At 37.3% G+C, this 18,340-nt stretch overlaps 1 long non-coding RNA gene across 1 annotated transcript in view; it reads left to right on the top strand.

The window, feature by feature from the left end:
* The first annotated feature begins 6,635 nt into the window (after nucleotides 1–6,635).
* LOC306667381 overlaps nucleotides 6,636–18,340 on the top strand; it is a 58,795-nt gene continuing 47,090 nt past the window's right edge. The window contains exon 1 of the long non-coding RNA XR_013765517.1: nucleotides 6,636–6,701. This is a non-coding gene — a long non-coding RNA (uncharacterized lncRNA). The remainder of the gene's footprint in view (nucleotides 6,702–18,340) is intronic.

The following is an 18,340-nucleotide window of genomic DNA, read 5'->3' as shown; positions in this document are numbered from 1 at the left end:
GTTTTCTTCAATATCAGAAAGAGCTTTATTATAATTTTAAAAATGTTCAATGATATGATACCTTTTAGTTTCATTTTCTTTTTATGTCCTGAATTATTTGGTGAAGAGTTAGAGTTAAATTAGTAAATTACTGTGTTTTTTAAAGGTTATCCTTCAGAACAAAAGTCATTGTAAATTCTCTAAGACAAAGTTTTCATAGGTTGAGAAAATTCTGCACATTGTTTCTGTCTTTTCAAGATTCATTGTGCACCTTCTTATATGAAAGGCTCTGGAAGTCTTACAGAAACAAACCTTTTGATTACAATGTTTTCAAAACTCTTTGGAAAATGGAATATCTAATAATAGCATAATAACTTTTATAATATCCTGGAGAAATCATATCTTTGTAATTTATTCTAAAGAGCAAGGACTTATAAATGTAATTCCTTTCACCATTTTCTTTGTAATTCAGGTCATTTGTGTAGCTTTTGGAAAATAATATTGAAGTAGATTTCACCAAAATTGATATAATTACACTTTTCTGCTAAAAGCAGAGTGATTTTATATGAATTATCAAATCCCTGCAGATTCCAATTTACTCGTTTATAAAACAAACACATTACAAAATACTCTGATTTTGCTTAAATTGATGACGTTGTTATTCTATAATGTATAGTCTACCCTGCTTTTTGAAGACAAGTACCTACTTGTTTTCCTGCATCCTAGAGAATTCCATAAGGCAAGGACTTGGTATTTATTAAACATAAGTGAAAGGTTTCTAAAATAGAGTGGAAGTAACAGAAACTGGTTTCAGAAGTTTTTGTGCCTCTTCTAAAAAAATAGAAAAAAACCTATGTAACTTTCAACAGAAGGCATAAATCTTGGTATAGATTGTTTTTTCTCTTGTATGATAAGTAATGTATAAACAACTCATCTACAGCTGAATCTGAAGGCCAAAATCTCTGTAATTCCATTAGCTTTTCCCTCATGTTGGCATAGTGGCTGCTGCAGTAATAATGTCCACCTCTAACAGGAAGGAAAAAGCAATAGTGAGGAAGAGATGCTCTGACAGGCAGACAACAATAATTTCCCAATTATCCCTTTTAGGCTTTTGCTGACATCTTATTCAGCACATAGAGAGTACATACCACATAGTAAGAACTTGGAAATGTTGTTGAATGAGTAGATCTCAAAGGCTAACTATGTCTCACATGACCATGTTCAGGCTCTTCTAGGATTAGAAATGTAGATATTCTGTAGTCCAGGCTGATTGGTAAGCAAAACCTTGGTCCTGTTGGCAAAGAAGAGGGGAACAGGGTTTTCAACCATACAGTTTGCACCAACTGCAGAGCTTCCTGAGGGCCATATTAAGATAAGCTACTCTTTGAAACAAACAGAAAAATCTGTGTTGGGTAAGGGGCCGGACACTGACTCAGTCTCTTTGTCTGGTCAGAGTGGAAAGTCTTGATCATCAGTGTCCTCTTTAACTGGCACATCTCTTTCCTTTCCTTAATTATCATAAATGATGGAGGATGATATTAATATGACTTCAGACTTCCTAAGGCAACATGGTAAAAACCTCAGCGTGTAAAAATTTCCCCAACTTCTAACAAGATCTGTGAATGGAAAATATCAAAGAGACTCTGCTGTGTAACTAGACCAGTAAAATTTCATTATGACAAATGGTAATGGGTATGCATAATTAGAAATGATCGTAAAAGTGGAAATACCTCATAGCAGCAGAGCCTGGGATTTGGAAATGAAAGAGAACTCACACTGAAAGTCTGTCTAACAAAGAAGTTAATCAGACCTGCGGACAGCAGCATAGGCCTTAGTGAATGAATTATACTTTACAGGGATTTCAGCCCAAAGTTTTTCATGTAAGTTAAACACCTCAGTGCAGTTCATCTTTCCAATCACCTCCACAAGAACAGCTGCTAGAAAACCCATTTTACACATGGTAGAAACTGAACACAGGACCACTTACCTCAGGTGCTCAGACATTACCCATTATGTCTGCGATTTCAAAACAGACACAAGATTATATGATAAAAAGTGTTTAAGCCTTTTTTCAGTTCAGCCCAATACTGAAATCATGTTCATTCCATCCAATTACAAGACAGTTTCTCTAAAAACTCTTTAATTCACTTCAAACTCATTTAGAACTTCCTTGGGCTCCAGTTTTGTGGACTAGCTTTGTTTTTGGTGTTGGGCCACAAGCTATGAACTTATCTAGACTGACCACCTGGAGAACCTGGTTTTAAATGCCCTGATTCCCTTTTCACTCCTTCATCATCTGCCAATCCTCCCTCTCCTGGGTTGGAACAGAACAGTAAGGAATGGACCCGGTATAGCACACACACATTTACCCAGTTTTAAATCTGTTCCCTTTCTATTGCATCCTCTTCTTACCCCAACAGTGCAATCTTTCAGTAATATTGTTTATACTATTTGTTTATAAGATTGATGAAGACAGCAATTCCTAAGTCAAATGATCTATATTATTATGCAAATGTCACCAATTCTAAATTGGCAGCTGAAATAATTTATCCAGTTGATTAAATAACTCGATAAAAATCTATGAGAAATCCATTTTATTGTAAGCACCTGGCCATCTTCTGAGGTTGAAAAGATAAAGAGCTATCCATTCCCACTGAGGGATTTTATACTCCATCCATATAAGGATTTGCACTGTTTTTAGGAGATGGTTCCTGATAATTTCCTAAAAGTTGTTGGTATTTCCTCTTTCTCTCTTGATTTCCAATTTTGATATTTCAGCTTGCTGGTTGAATATGTAATACTTCTGCTGGAGAATTCACTGGAATTAACCTCCAGTAGATGCCCTGTAGTAGAAAACACCACATAAAGATAAGTAGAAAGGAGACCAGTAAGTGAACAGGACTGTGGGGGCAAAATAGAGACTTTGAACCATTCAGAAGAGAATTTTCTTCTGGGTGCTATGAGATAAAGTTGCCATCTGTAAGCCTATATTCTAAACTTCATGGGTTCAAATTTGATAGTCTTTTAATTTAAACGTTACAAAAATTTGTGAAGTGACGAGACAGGAAACTGTGAGCAGAATGGGGTTCTTATTTGGGGGTCTTCTATAAAGCTCAGCTTCCCTGGAGCTGGGCCTATCTCTCTCTTATAATGGGGGGCTATAATTTCCCATGGATTCCAATGCTTCCAGATGTGTTTCAGACATGCCTTGATACTCCAAAGGGGTATCAAGATTGCAAGACACCAGGACTGAGCCTTAATACCCCCATTGTCAATGATGTCTACCCAGACTTGCTCCACAGAAAGGAAGACTGTGGCAAGTCAATTAGATGTGATTTCAATCCTGGAGCATTTTATGTTCTTCTATGACTCTAGCACATGCCATGGTGTATTATAGTTATTAATTCATACTTTGGCTACCTACCCATTTTATAAGTCACACAAGGACAGGGAATGGAATTAAGAATACACTGACTTGCAAATATCCAGCAGTGTTTGTCATATGGAGAATGCTCTCCTAAGTGTTAACCCATTATAAATGCAGCACACCATGGTGTTTAAGTGTGTGGAGTCTGTCATGCCAACCAAGCAGCCTTGGGTAAATTCAACAGATGCATCAGGCCATTCTTCTGCAAAATATGTACAGTAATGATAAGTAACTCATGGTGTGGCCAGATGAATAAATTACTAGAAAGAATGATTTGCAGAAAACAAGGTCAGTGCTTAGTGTAGGCTAATGAAGGTGAGGCAACCTTGAGATAAAAAGCAGTTTAACAGAGAATCAGAGAGGAGAGGAGCCACAACCTGCAGATGAGCAATCTGAAGCTTGGACTATCTTCAGACTCCTAACTCCATAAACTTAAACATTTTTATTTGAAATGTTAAATCAATTTTGCTTGAATTTTCTATTAAGTTGAAAGCATTCTGAGTTACCTAATAGTCAATCTCATGGTTAAAAAATTAAATTTCCTATAATTCAATTAGTATTTCTTCATTAAATTAGTGAGACTGGAATATCCTCATATGACAGTTATTTGTTGGTGAATATGTTTTTGGTTGTCGTTTTATGCTGACAATTTTCCTTTGGGAGTATATTTATTTTATGATTTCTTATTGACTATGTACATATATATGTATGCATTCAGGCATATCTGTGCCTATTACATGGGTTAAACAGTCCTTTGCTAAGTCCATAAATCTCTATTTTAGTTTGTAACTATTTATGGTATAATTAGTATTGCTGTTTTAAGAGTCACATTTTTCTTCATTTTAAAAATTGTTTTGGGGGCCTTATTTAAGACATTTTTACCTTACTTTAATTGTTAAAAAGATATTCTTCTATATATGCTTCTAAACGTTTAAAAGATTTTCCTTTTGAAATGTAGCCTATTATAACCATCTGGAACTTATTTAGAAGTAGGGTGTCATTGCTGTAATTTTATTGTTTCCATTATGGAAAGTCAATTATCCCAGCACTATTTAATAAATAAATTCCTGTCTTTGCATGATTTGTAATGCCTTCACTACTGTGCACCAAGGATCCATTGTTTGATGCAACTATTTCTGTTTTGTTGATACATTTGCCTCTCCTTACATCACCTTCATATAGTTTCAATTAATTTAGCTTAATTTGATGTACCCAATAAATGTGTCTTTATATTTGCTAAATCATCTTATTTGCAAAATTCTAAATTTTCATTGTCTCTTCTAGTTAATGCATTTCAACTAATCAATGAATCAATGTTTTTGTTCGTTTGTTTTGTTTTTGTTTTTTCTTAAATCGAGGTGCTGGGGATTGAACTCAAGGCTTCACAGATACTATACAAGTTCTCTACCACTGAGCTACACCCCTAGCCCAATGTATGCTTTTATTTTTTTTAATTGTAAATAAATGGGATACATGTTGTTTCTCTGTACATGGAGTAAAGGCATACTATTTGTGTAATCATAAATTTACATAGGGTAATGTTGTTTGATTCATTCTGTTATTCCCTCCACCCCTCTTTTCCCTCTGTACAGTCCTTCCTTCCTCCATTCCAATGTATGCTTTTTAAAAATGGAGGCGGAATTTACATAAGCTTATCTTTTTAACCGTTCTAAAGTGTACAAATCAGTGTTTCTGGTATATGCATATTTTACAACCACCACCATGACCTAATTCACAATTTATTTTCAAAACCCCAAAGAGAAACTCCATACCCCTTGAGTAATTACTTCTCATTTTCTTTTATCCCAGTGCATGGAAACCACTAATCTGCTGTCTTCATAGATTTGCCCTTTCTGGATGTTTTTACATAAATAATAGTATAAATGGCATTTTCTATTGGCATCTATGGTTTCACATTGAAGTTTCAAGATTTGTTTGTGATGTAGCATGTGTCAGTCCTTTATTCCTTTTTTAGTCAAATAATATTCTATCATATGACTACATTTTATTTATACTTGTATCAGTTAATGAACATTTGGATTGTTTCTATTTGGGGGTTATTATGAATAATGCCACTATAAGCATTCATGACCAATTTTATGTTTGAACATTATTTCAATTCTCTTAGGAGTACAAATGCTAGATCATATGGTAATTCTATTGTTACCTTTTTGAAGAACTACAAAATTGCTTTTCACGGTGCCTGTACAGTTTTACTTTCCCATTAGTAACACATAAGAGTTCCAATTTGTGCACATTCTCATCAACATTTGTTATTTTACACTTTTAATGGCCATTCTATTAGATGGCATTTCATTGTGATTATTATTTACGCTTCCCTAAATGCTGGTAATGATGAGCATCATTTCATGTTTTTAGCCATTTGTACATCTGAATGTTTTGTACATGTTCTCTGAGAAATTTCTATTAAGGGCTTTAACCATTGTAAAATCGGGCTGTTTGCTTAATTGTTGAGTTATAACAGCTCCTTATATGTTTGGGATACGGGGCTCATGATCACAAATATTTTATCCCATTCTGTGGGGTAGGTTTATGGTTTGTTGTGGTTTGGATATGAGGTGTCCCCCAAAACCTCACATGTGAGACAAAGCAAGAAGGTTTGGAGGATAAATGATTGGATCATAGCATTAATATAATCAGTGAATTGATTCCTGATGGGATTAACTGAGTGGTAACTGGAGGCAGGTGGGGTGAGGCTGGAGGAAGTGGTTCAGTGGGGGTGTGGCTTTGAGGTATATACTTTAAATCTGGAGAATGGAGTCTCTCTCCCTCTGCCTACTGATCATCATGTGAGTTGCTTCCCTCTACCACACTCTTCCTCCCTGATGTCCTTCCTCACCTTGGCAGGAGGAATGGAGTCAGGGACTTATGGACTGAGATCTCTGAAAATGTGAGTCCCCAAATAAACTTTTCCTCCTCTACAGTTGTTCTGGTTGTGTGCTTTTAGTTATAGCATTGAAACAGTGGGATACCTTTTCACAGAATTGATGAACAAAATTTTAGTTTTCATAAAATTTAATTTATCTCCTATTTTTTTAGCCTTGAGTGTTCAGTGTCATATTTAGGAAAGTGTTGCTTAATCCAAGGTCACAAAGATTTATATCTATGGGTTTCAGTCTGCCAAATTTGTTGTTTTTCAATGTTGTTTTGGCTATTTTGGGAGCTTGTAATTCCATGTGAATTTTAGGATCAACTTTTCAGTCTTCAACAAAAGGCAGTTTGAATTCTGAGAATATCAAGATGTGGGGGATGTTGCCATTTCCAGTTTGTGAATGTAAGTCTCTTCCCATGTAGTCAGGGCTCATTTAATTTCTTTCACTGATGCTCCATAATGTTCAGTTCTGTAGTCTTCCACCTCTTTTAAAATTTTATTCGTATTTTATCTTTTTGAGGCTATGGAAAATGGAATTGTCTTCCTAATTTTATTTTTGAAGTGTTCATTGCTGTGTATGGAAATACCATGTTTTCATTTTGCTCTTGTATCTTGTAACTATGCTATAATTAGAGGTAATTAGTGGTAATTATTATTACTTCTAGTAGTTCTGTATGTGTGGATTTCTCAGGTACCAGTATGTCATCTGCAAAATGAGATAATCATGCTTTTTTCCTTTCTGAATTGCAAGGCTTCTTTTCTTTTCCCTCTGTCTTCTTTCTCTCTCTCTCTCTCTCTCTCTCTCTCTCTCTCTCTCTCTCTCTCTCTCTCTCTCTCCCTCCACCCCTCTCTCTCTCCCCACTTAATTTTCTTGGCTAGTGTGTTAGCTCTCTTCCAGTACAATGCTCAGGAAAAGTGGGTAAAGAGGCAATTCTCATTTTGGTGTGATCTTAGGAGGAAAACTTTCAGTTTTTCATCATTAAGTATGATGTCAACTGTACATTTTTATAGATGCCTTTTATCAGATTGAGAAAAAATCCTTTATTTTCCTACCTTCTTTTTATCTTGAAGGAGTAAAATTTTTCTAAATAATTTTTTCATTAATTGAGATGAAGTCGTATTTTCCTTTTTCTCTTGATATGTTATATTGTATTAATTTTTTTTGTATATTGGACCACATTTACAATCTTAGAATCAATTCCATGTGGTCATACTGGTGGTTATGTTATTGTCAATTTAGCAAGGCCAGGGTACTTAAATGTTTGATCAAACACCAGTCTGGTTTTTTTCAAGATGGCGGCCTAGAGGGTGGCTGCATTACGTGTTGCTCCAGAACTCAGGATTCAAGAGAGGAGATATTGAGACGCTTGGGACCAACTCAAAGTAGCCGGGTGACTCTCACCCCCTGGGGGGGCATCCCGGATGGGACGGGGGTCCCGGAACGCAGGAAACTTTGTGAAGTAGAACTGTCGGCGAGACGCCCCTTCCCCCGCTGGAGCGCCATGGAGGAGGCCGCTCGGCACAGCGCTGGGACTCGGAGCAGCCACTGGGGCTCCGGCGGCTGCCCGGGGGAGGAGTGGCGGGGAGAACTGTGTGGACTCAGGACACCGGGGCTTGCCCTGAGGAGGAGGAGAGGAGCGTGGCCACTTGGATTCGGAGAGACTGCACCAGAGCTGCAGGCGGTTGCCAGAGGAGAAGCCGCGCGGCGAGCTGTTTGGAATCAGAACGACGCTTCTGAACACCGGGGCCTGCCCTGAGGACAAGGAGGAAGAGGAGCGGCTGCTTGGATTCGGGTGACCACACGGGAGCTACAGGCGGTTGCCAGAGAAGGGGCTGCGTGGCGAGCTGTTTGGACTCTGACCACTTCTGAACCCCGGGGCCTGCCCGGAGGAGTAGGAGAAGGAGGAGAAGGAGCGTGGCGGGTCCTTTGGACTCGCAGTGACTGCATTAGCGCTCCAGGCGGCTGCTCAGAGGAGAAGGCGAGTGGTGAGTTGTTTGGTCTTAAAGTGACAGCTCCTGAACACAGGGGGGCTGCCTGGAGGAGAAGCGTGGTGGGACGCTTGGTCTTGAGGGGCCACACCAGAGCTCCGGGCGGTGCCCAGAGGACCCGTGCAGCGGGTCACGTGGATTCAGAGCCACTCAGAGGGACTGCTCCTGAACACCCGGGGGGTTATCTGGAGAAGGAGGAGGAACGGGGAGGGTCACTTCGACTTGGAGTGATTGATTGCCCCGGGCTACAGGTGGTTGGTGGGAGGAGGAGGCACGAAGTGAGTTTCTTGGACTCCTAGTGACCGCACTGGCATACTGGGCGGCTGTCTGGAGGAAGAGGCCTGTGGCGGGTCTCTGGGACTCAGAGCGATTGTTCGGGGCCACAGGTGGCTGCTCAGAGGAGGGGCCACGCAGCCAGGCGATTAGGTGCAGAACAGGGTCCCAGGATCTAGGAGGCTTCTGGGTGGAAGAGCCCCACAGAGACACGCTTAGGGCGGAGCGAAGGTTCCAGGCCTATGGGCAAATTCTCTGAGGAGGGGCAGCCTAAGGAGATTCATCTGCGAAGGGTGAGGCTCCCAGGCCCAGGAGGTAGGCCCGGGCCCCTGGAAACTTTGCAGAGGAAGGCAGCCCAGCCCAGGCAGTAGCTGTAAATTGAGGGGAACCTCTAGGAGGAAACTGACCAGCGAGACCTCCCCACTGGGTGAGTCTTCCCTGCCTGGTGAGGTTTCCCCACAAGGACGGTAAAACCAGAGACACAGGCCCAAACAGGCCTTGCCTCAGCCCGCAGCCTAGGTCCCCTTTGGATGACTATTGGTCAACAAGTGGAGGCACCTCTGCCCACTAACAGGGAATATACCCCACCTGAAGGCCACCACTCCTAGAGAGGCAGCTTCCTTGTGGAGCACCACATTATCAACCTCCTCCAAGACTTCAGCCTACTGAAGGCTAAGAGGGGATATATATAGAAATCTTCAGGGTCATTGTAAATCAACAGAGGAAATCTGCAATATCTCAGCGGTCCACTGATACCTGAACAACATGAGAAAACAAGGAAAGAAAATGCTGCAAACAAATCTAGATGTTACATCAATAAAACCCAATGACAGCATGGCAGAAGAAATGACAGAAAAGGAGTTCAGAATGTACATAATTAAAATGATCAGAGAAGCAAACGAGGAGATGAAAGAGCAAATGCAAGCATTGAATGATGAGATGAAAGAGCAAATGCAAGCATTGATTGATCGCACCAATCGACAGTTAAAAGAGCAAATACAGGAAGCAAAAGATCATTTCAATAAAGAGTTAGAGATATTGAAAAAAAAACCAAACAGAAATCCTTGACATGAAGGAAACAATAAACCAAATTAAGAACTCCACAGAAAGCATATCCAATAGGATAGAACACCTGGAACACAGAACCTCAGACATTGAAGACAAAATATTTAACCTTGAAAACAAAGCTGAGCAAACAGAGAAGATGGTAAGAAATCATGAACAGAATCTCCAAGAACTATGGGATATCATGAAAAGGCCAAATTTAAGAATTATTGGGATTGAGGAAGGCCTAGAGAAACAAGCCAAAGGAATGAACAACCTATTCAATGAAATAATATCAGAAAATTTCCCAAATCTGAAGAATGAAATGGAAAATCAAGTTCAAGAGGCTTACAGGACTCCAAATACACAAAATTACAACAGACCCACACCAAGGCACATTATAATGAAAATACCTAACATACAAAATAAAGACAGAATTTTAAAGGCTGTGAGAGAAAAGAACCAAATTACATTCAGGGGGAAACCAATACGCATATCAGCAGATTTTTCAATCCAGACCCTAAAAGCTAGAAGGGCCTGGAACAACATTTTTCAAGCCCTGAAAGAAAATGGATGCCACCCAAGAATCTTATACCCAGCAAAACTTACCTTCAAATTTGATGATGAAATAAAATCCTTCCATGATAAACAAAAGCTAAAAGAATTTACAAAAAGAAAGCCAGCATTACAGAACATTCTCAACAAAATATTCCATGAGGAAGAGATGAAAAACAAAGAAGCAAATCAGCAAAGGGAGGAATTATCCTAAAGGAATTGTCAAATAAAGGAGGAAACAAGTTGTGTCAAACAAATAAATAAACAAAATTTTAAAAATGAACCAAATGACCGGGAAACCAAATCATTTCTCTATAATAACCCTGAATGTTAATGGCCTGAATTCATCAATCAAAAGACATAGACTGGCAGACTGGATTAAAAAGAAAGATCCAACAATATGTTGCCTGCAAGAGCCTCACCTCATAGAAAAAGATACCCATAGATTAAAGGTGAAAGGATGGGGAAAAACATACCATGCACATGGACTCAGCAAAAAAGCTGGAGTATCCATCCTCATTTCCGATAATGTGGACTTCAAGCCAAAGTTAGTCAGAAGGGATAAAGAAGGTCATTTCATACTGCTTAAGGGAAGCATAAATCAGCAAGATATAACAATCATAAACATCTATGCCCCAAACAGTGGCTCATCTATGTATGTCAAACAAATCCTTCTCAATTTCAGAAACCAAATAGACACAACACAATAATACTAGGTGATTTTAACATGCCACTCTCACCACTGGACAGATCTTCCAGACAAAAATTGAACAAAGAAACCATAGATCTCAACAACACAATCAATAATTTAGACTTAACGGACATTTATAGAATATTCCATCCAACCAAGAGTGAATACACTTTCTTCTCAGCAGCACATGGATCCTTCTCTAAAATAGACCATATATTATGCCACAAAGCTAATGTTAGCAAATACAAGAAGATAGAGACACTAGCATGTATTCTATCAGATCATAATGGATTGAAGTTAGAAATAAATGAAAGAGTAAAACACAGAAACTATTCCAACATCTGGAGATTAAACAATATGCTATTATATGATGAATGGATAACAGAAGATATTAGGAAGGAAATTAAAAAATTCTTAGAGGTAAATGAGAACAAAGAAACATCATATCAAAATCTCTGGGACACTATGAAAGCAGTACTTAGAGGGAAATTTATTTCATGGAGCGCATTTAATAAAAGAAGTAAAACTCAACAAATAAACAACCTAACACTACAGCTCAAAGCCTTAGAAAAAGAAGAACAGAACAGCACCAAAAGTAGTAGAAGACAGGAAATAGTTAAACTCAGAGCTGAAATCAATGAAATTGAAACAAAAGAAACAATACAAAAAATTGACAAAATAAATAGTTGGTTCTTCGAAAAAATAAACAAAATTGATAAACCTTTAGCCACACTAACAAAGAGAAGACGAGAGAAAACCCAAATCACTAAAATTCGGAATGAACAAGGAAATATCACAACAGACAGGATGGAAATACAAAACATAATTAGAAGCTATTTTGAAAATCTGTACTCCAACAAAATAGAAAATTTCGAAGACATCAACAGGTTTCTAGAGACATATGAATTGCCTAAACTGAATGAGGAGGACATAAACAATTTAAATAGACCAATTTCAAGTACTGAAATAGAAGAAGTCATCAAAAGCCTACCAACAAAGAAAAGTCCGGGACCAGATGGGTTCTTAGCCGAGTTCTACAAAACCTTTAAGGAAGAGCTCATTCCAATACTTCTCAAAGTATTCCATAAAATAGAAGAGGAGGGAACCCTCCCAAACTCATTCTATGAAGCCAATATCACACTGATACCTAAACCAGACAGAGACTCATCAAGGAAAGAAAATTTCAGACCAATATCCTTAATGAACATCGACGCAAAAATTCTCAACAAAATTTTAGCAAATCGCATACAAAAACATATTAAAAAGATAGTGCACCATGATCAAGTGGGTTTCATCCCAGGGATGCAAGGTTGGTTCAACATCAGGAAATCAATAAACGTAATTCACCATATTAATAGACTTAAAGTCAAGAATCACATGATTATTTCAATAGATGCAGAAAAAGCATTTGATAAAATACAGCACCCCTTCATGCTCAAAACACTAGAAAAAATAGGGATAGTGGGAACATTCCTTAATATTGTAAAGGCCATTTATGCTAAGCCCATGGCTAATATCATTCTAAATGGTGAAAAACTGAAAGCATTCCCCCTAAAAACTGGAACAAGGCAGGGATGCCCTCTTTCACCACTTCTATTCAACATCGTTCTTGAGACTCTGGCCAGAGCAATTAGACAAACCAAAGAAATTAAAGGGATACGAATTGGAAAAGAAGAACTCAAACTATCCCTGTTCGCTGATGACATGATTATATATTTAGAGGAACCTGGAAATTCCACCAGAAAACTCTTAGAACTCATAAGTGATTTCAGTAAAGTAGCAGGTTACAAGATCAATGCCCATAAATCCAACGCATTTTTATACATAAGTGATGAATCTTCAGAAAGAGAAATTAGGAAAACTACCCCATTCACAATAGCCTCGAAAAAAATAAAATACTTGGGAATCAATCTCACAAAAGAGGTGAAAGACCTCTACAATGAGAACTACAGAACACTAAAGAAAGAAGTTAAAGAACACCTTAGAAGATGGAAAGATCTTCCATGTTCTTGGATAGGAAGAATTAATATTGTCAAAATGGCCATACTACCTAAAGTGCTATACAAATTCAATGCAATTCCAATTAAAATCCCAATGACGTACCTTACAGAAATAGAGCAGGCAATTATGAAATTCATCTGGAAGAATAAGAAACCCAGAATAGCTAAAGCAATCCTTAGCAGGAAGAGTGAAACAGGGGGTATTGCAATACCAGATCTTCAACTCTACTACAAAGCAATAGTAACAAAACGGCATGGTATTGGTACCAAAATAGAAAGGTAGATCAATGGTACAGAATAGAGGACACGGACACAAACCCAAATAAATACAATTTTCTCATACTAGACAAAGGGGCCAAAAATATGCAATGGAGAAAAGATAGCCTCTTCAACAAATGGTGCTGGGAGAATTGGAAATCCATATGCAACAGAATGAAACTAAACCCATATCTCTCACCATGCACGAAACTAAACTCAAAATGGATTAAGGACCTCGGAATCAGACCAGAGACCCTGCAGATTATAGAAGAAAAAGTAGGTCCAAATCTTCACCTTGTTGGTCTAGGACCAGACTTCCTTAACAGGACTCCCATAGCACAAGAAATAAAAGCTAGAATCAACCACTGGGATAGATTCAAACTAAAAAGCTTTCTCTCAGCAAAGGAAACTATCAGCAATGCGAAGAAAGAGCCTACAGAGTGGGAGAATATCTTTGCCAATCATACTTCAGATAGAGCACTAATCTCCAGAATCTATAAAGAACTCAAAAAACTCTACTCCAAGAATTCAAACAGTCCAGTCAACAAATGGGCTAAGGAAATGAATAGACACTTCACAGAAGAAGATCTACAAGCAATCAACAAACATATGGAAAAATGTTCAACATCTCTAGTAGTAAGAGAAATGCAAATCAAAACCACCCTAAGATTCCATCTCACCCCAATTAGAATGGCGATTATCAAGAATACGAGCAACAACAGGTGTTGGCGAGGATGTGGCGAGAAAGGTACACTCATACACTGCTGGTGGGGCTGCAAATTAGTGCAGCCACTATGGAAAGCAGTGTGGAGATTCCTTAGAAAACTTGGAATGGAACCACCATTTGACCCAGCTATCCCACTCCTTGGCCTATACCCAAAGGACTTAAAATCTGCATACTACAGAAATACAGCCACATCAATGTTCATAGCTGCTCAATTCACAATAGCCAGACTGTGGAACCAACCTAGATGCCCTTCAATTGATGAGTGGATAAAGAAACTGTGGTATATATATACTATGGAATATTACTCAGCCATAAAGAATGATAAAATTATGACATTTGCAGGCAAATGGATGAAATTGGAGAATATCATGCTAAGTGAGATAAGCCAATCTCAAAAAGCCAAAGGACGAATGATATCGCTAATAAGTGGAGGTTGACACATAATGGGGGGGAGGGAAGGGTTAGAGTTAGGGTTAGGGAGGGGGGCAAGTATGGAGGAAGGAAGTACTGTATAGAGGGTAAAGAGGGGTGGGAGGGGTGGGGGGAAGGGAAAAAATAACAGAATGAATCAAACAACATTGCTCTATGTAAATTTATGATTACACAAATGGTATGCCTTTACGCCATGTACAAACAGAGAAACAACATGTATCCCATTTGTTTACAATAAAAAAAAAAAAATCACCTAAAAAAAAAAAAAAAAAAAAAAAAAAAAAAACCAGTCTGGCTATTGCTGCAAAGACTTTTTTTTTTTTTTTTTTTTTTTTCACTTGAGATGATATTTGAATCTGTAGGCATTGAGGAAAGTAGATTATCCTCAGACTGAGATACCTTGAGGAAGAAGGAATTCTGCCTCCAGACTGTATTTTGATGTGAGTTGCAATATTAAGTCTCTTCTGGGCTTCCAATTCAAAGGACCACCCTGCAGATTTTAACTTGCTAGCCCTACAATCATGCGAGATAATTCTTTAATATTAAATCTCTACATATTCGTTGGCTCTGTTTCTCTGAGAAATGTTGACCAATACCATCATGATTCATGATTTAAAATAATTCTAATGAGCTCTTGGTTTCAGTGTGTCAGGATTTTACTGAGGATTTGTGCATCATATTCATAAAGTTTTCTTAGTTTTATTATATTCATAGTTTTCTTATAATATATTTGACTTTGGTGTCAGGGAAATAGCCATCTCAAGGATAAACTGGAAATGGTCTCTCCTTGTCTGTGTTTAGAGGACTTTCAGAAGGTTTAACATTAATTCTTTACATATTGGGTCGAATTTGCTAGTGAAACAAATTATTTTGTTGGATCTTTAAAATTATTGGTTCATTATATTGTTGTTATTTTTTTTCCTTCAGCCAGATTTATAGTTTGTATGTGTTTAGGAATTTATTCATATATTTTATCTAATTTTTTGACATATACTTGTTTATATGATTATTTTAGAATTTTTTTCTAGAAGGTTTTTAATAATGTTCCCACTTATATTCCTGAGTTACTGAGTCTCACCCCCCTGCGCCTCTCTCTCTCTCTCTCTCTCTCTCATTTATCTAGTTAAAGAATTATCAATTGTGTTAATTTCTTTCAGGGAACCAGTCTTTGGTTTCACTGATTTTCTCTGTAAATTTCAAGCTATTTTGTGTATCTCTGCTCTCATCTTTACTAATTTGTTCTGTTTGCTTTCTTTAGGTTTAGTTAACTACTAAGTTTCTACCTCATTGAGTTGATCTGTTAGGAGGCATTTACTGATGTGAATCTCTGAGCACTGACTGCATCTCATGTGTTTCTTGTGATTTCTTTGACTCTGGTTACTTAGGGGTAGTTTGTCCTTCTCTGCCATATTTTGAATACTTCAAATTGTATTCTGCTATTAATTTCTAATTTCATTTCATGGGGTTAGAAGATATTTTGGGTATATTCGGTCTTTTTAAGTTCATGGAGTCATGTTGTGGCCTAACATGCTGTTTACCCTAGAGAATTCATTTTGTGCAAAATTTATGTGACTTTCGCCGGGTAGAGTCGGCTATAGATTTTCATTAGGTGTAGTTGATTCATAGCATTTAAGTCCTCTATCATTGTATTGGTCTTGTCTGGTTGTTCTATTCATTATTGAAAGCTGTGAGTTCTCATCTCCAGCTACTATTATGCAATTGTCTATTTTTTTCCTTCGATTCTGTCAGTTTTTGGTTTCCGCTTATTAGAATTCTATTATTTGGTTTATATATGCATGTAATGTATATAATACTATGTATATTTCTTCTCCTCCTCCTCCTTCTTCTCTTCCTTCCCTTCTCCTCCTCCTCTCTTACCTTTCTCCTCCTCCTTCACCTTCCTTTTTTTGTACTAGGGATTTAACCTAGGGCTGTTTTACCACTCAGCTACATCCCCAATTTTACTTTTTATTTTGAGACAGGGTCTTGCTAAGTGAATTTGCAATTTTCCTGTCTCAACCTCCCTAGTCACTAGGATTACAGGGATGTGCATGGCATCTGGCTATAATAAAATATTTTTTTATTATGAAATGTTCTTCTGTCTCCTCTGTGTCTCTGGAAATTTTTGTTTTAAATTCCATTTTGTGTAATAGAGGTACAGTTGCTCCAACTCTTCTTAAATTTCTGTTTGTATGGATATTGTTTTTCATCAATGTAATGTTAACCTGTTTGTGCTTGAAATGAATCTCTTCTAGATAGCATACAATTTGATTTTGTTTTTTGTTAGTGACCTTTACTGGTGTACTTGATTTCTTCATATGACTTTGAGTTAATATCTAATTACTTCCTGAAAGACTTCCTTTAGTATTTCTTATAATATTTGACTTATCCAAAAAGTTCTTAATATCTCCTTAATTTTTCAAAGGATAACCATTTCCAGAAGATCAAACGCCTAATGTTACTTGACAGTTTTATTTGTTCACTCAGGACTTTGGATACATCATTCTACTGCCTATTTTCATAGGTTCTAATGAGAAACCACTGTCAATCTCCTGGAGGATCACTATATGTGATGAGTCACTTTGGTCAGTTTATGAAGTGCCTTACTGTGAATCCTTTGAATTTTATCCTACTTGTAGATCTTGAACTTCTTGGGTGTATAAAGTGATTCATCAAATTTAAGAAGTTTTTGGCCAATATTTCATTATTTTTGCATCTTTTCCTCTCTTCTCTTGTTCTAACACTTCCATTATGCATATGTTGGTAGGCCTGCTGGTGCCCTACGGGTCTCTTAGACTCTTCCTTTTTTTTATTCCATTATTTTTTCTTTCTGCTTCTCAGATTGAAAAATTTCAGTTGCCCTATCTCCAAACTAATTGATTAATTTTTTCTGCTTTTCTTCTGTTGAGCCCCTTGTGAATTTTTCATTTAAATTATTAACTCCAGATTTGTATTTGGCTCTTTTATAGAATTTCTCTCTTCATTTTAAATCATGACATACAGAGATTTTAGTGTAATATGCCTTTACTCCTAGAATTAAGTGATGTCGAATCATTCTTTAGGCCTTTAGGCATGCTTCACTTTTTAGTTCATTCAATATATTTAAAATATCTGACTTAAAGACTTTGTCTAGTATGCTGTCCGACCTTCCTCAGTGATAATTTGCATTAATAGTCTTTTCTTATTTTACTGTCCCTCATTTTTTTTTTGAATGTTTAATACTATTTTTTGAAAACTGGACATCATATATCATAAGGTAGCAATTCTGGAAATCATGTTATTTCCTTATTCCAAAGTGTTTTTGCTGCTATTTATTATAGTTTTATGATTTTCTATTTGCTTATTTCATGACTTTTCTGAATTATTTTTTGTACAGTCTGTGTCTTTCATGTGTGACCTTGAAGTCTCTGTTCTATTGGCTTTGTTGTTAGCAAATCATTGGGCAGAGATTACCTTATTGCTTGGATCCAAATACAAACCCAAACAAAACAACATCAACTACGAATATTTGTAGAGAAGCTCTGTGTACATGTTGGGACATACATTCAGAATTCATCAAGGAGTTGTAACTCTGTCTTGGCCTTGATATACTGTTTTTCAGCTACAAGATCAGCAGCTATAAGAGCTTGGTGCGTTCCCAGGTCTTTACCTAGGGTGAGCACAGCCTTGGCCATCTACAGGGTCTTCTAGATTTCTGAAGATAGGTCAGAGTTTTTCAAAGCTTTCCTTTCCCAAAACAGTTTATCCTCCAAAATTTCCTCCCATATTTTAATAGATTAATTTTTTCCCAACTTTTATCCCTTGCCTTAGACAACAATAAAATATATGGAAGTGACTTTTTTTGGGTTTGTTTTTCACTTTTGAAAATTTTTTTGCAAATATTCCTTTGGTAATAGTTTTAACACTGCTTGAGTTCTGAATTAGGCAAGACAAAGTCCAGCCTTTGCGCTAGTTTTCCAAATAGCCACCACATAGTTCAAAACAAATTACAGTTCTTTATGATGTGGTCCATTCTGCTCTCAAATACTGGGAAAGTAGGCTGTTATTTTCAAGGCTACTACTAAGCTGGGGG

Source organism: Sciurus vulgaris, assembly GCF_902686455.1.
Source record: "Sciurus vulgaris genome assembly, chromosome: 8".
NCBI lineage: Eukaryota > Metazoa > Chordata > Mammalia > Rodentia > Sciuridae > Sciurus > Sciurus vulgaris.
The sequence above is the reverse complement of the archived record's forward strand: the minus strand, read 5'-3'. Positions and strand labels throughout refer to the sequence as shown.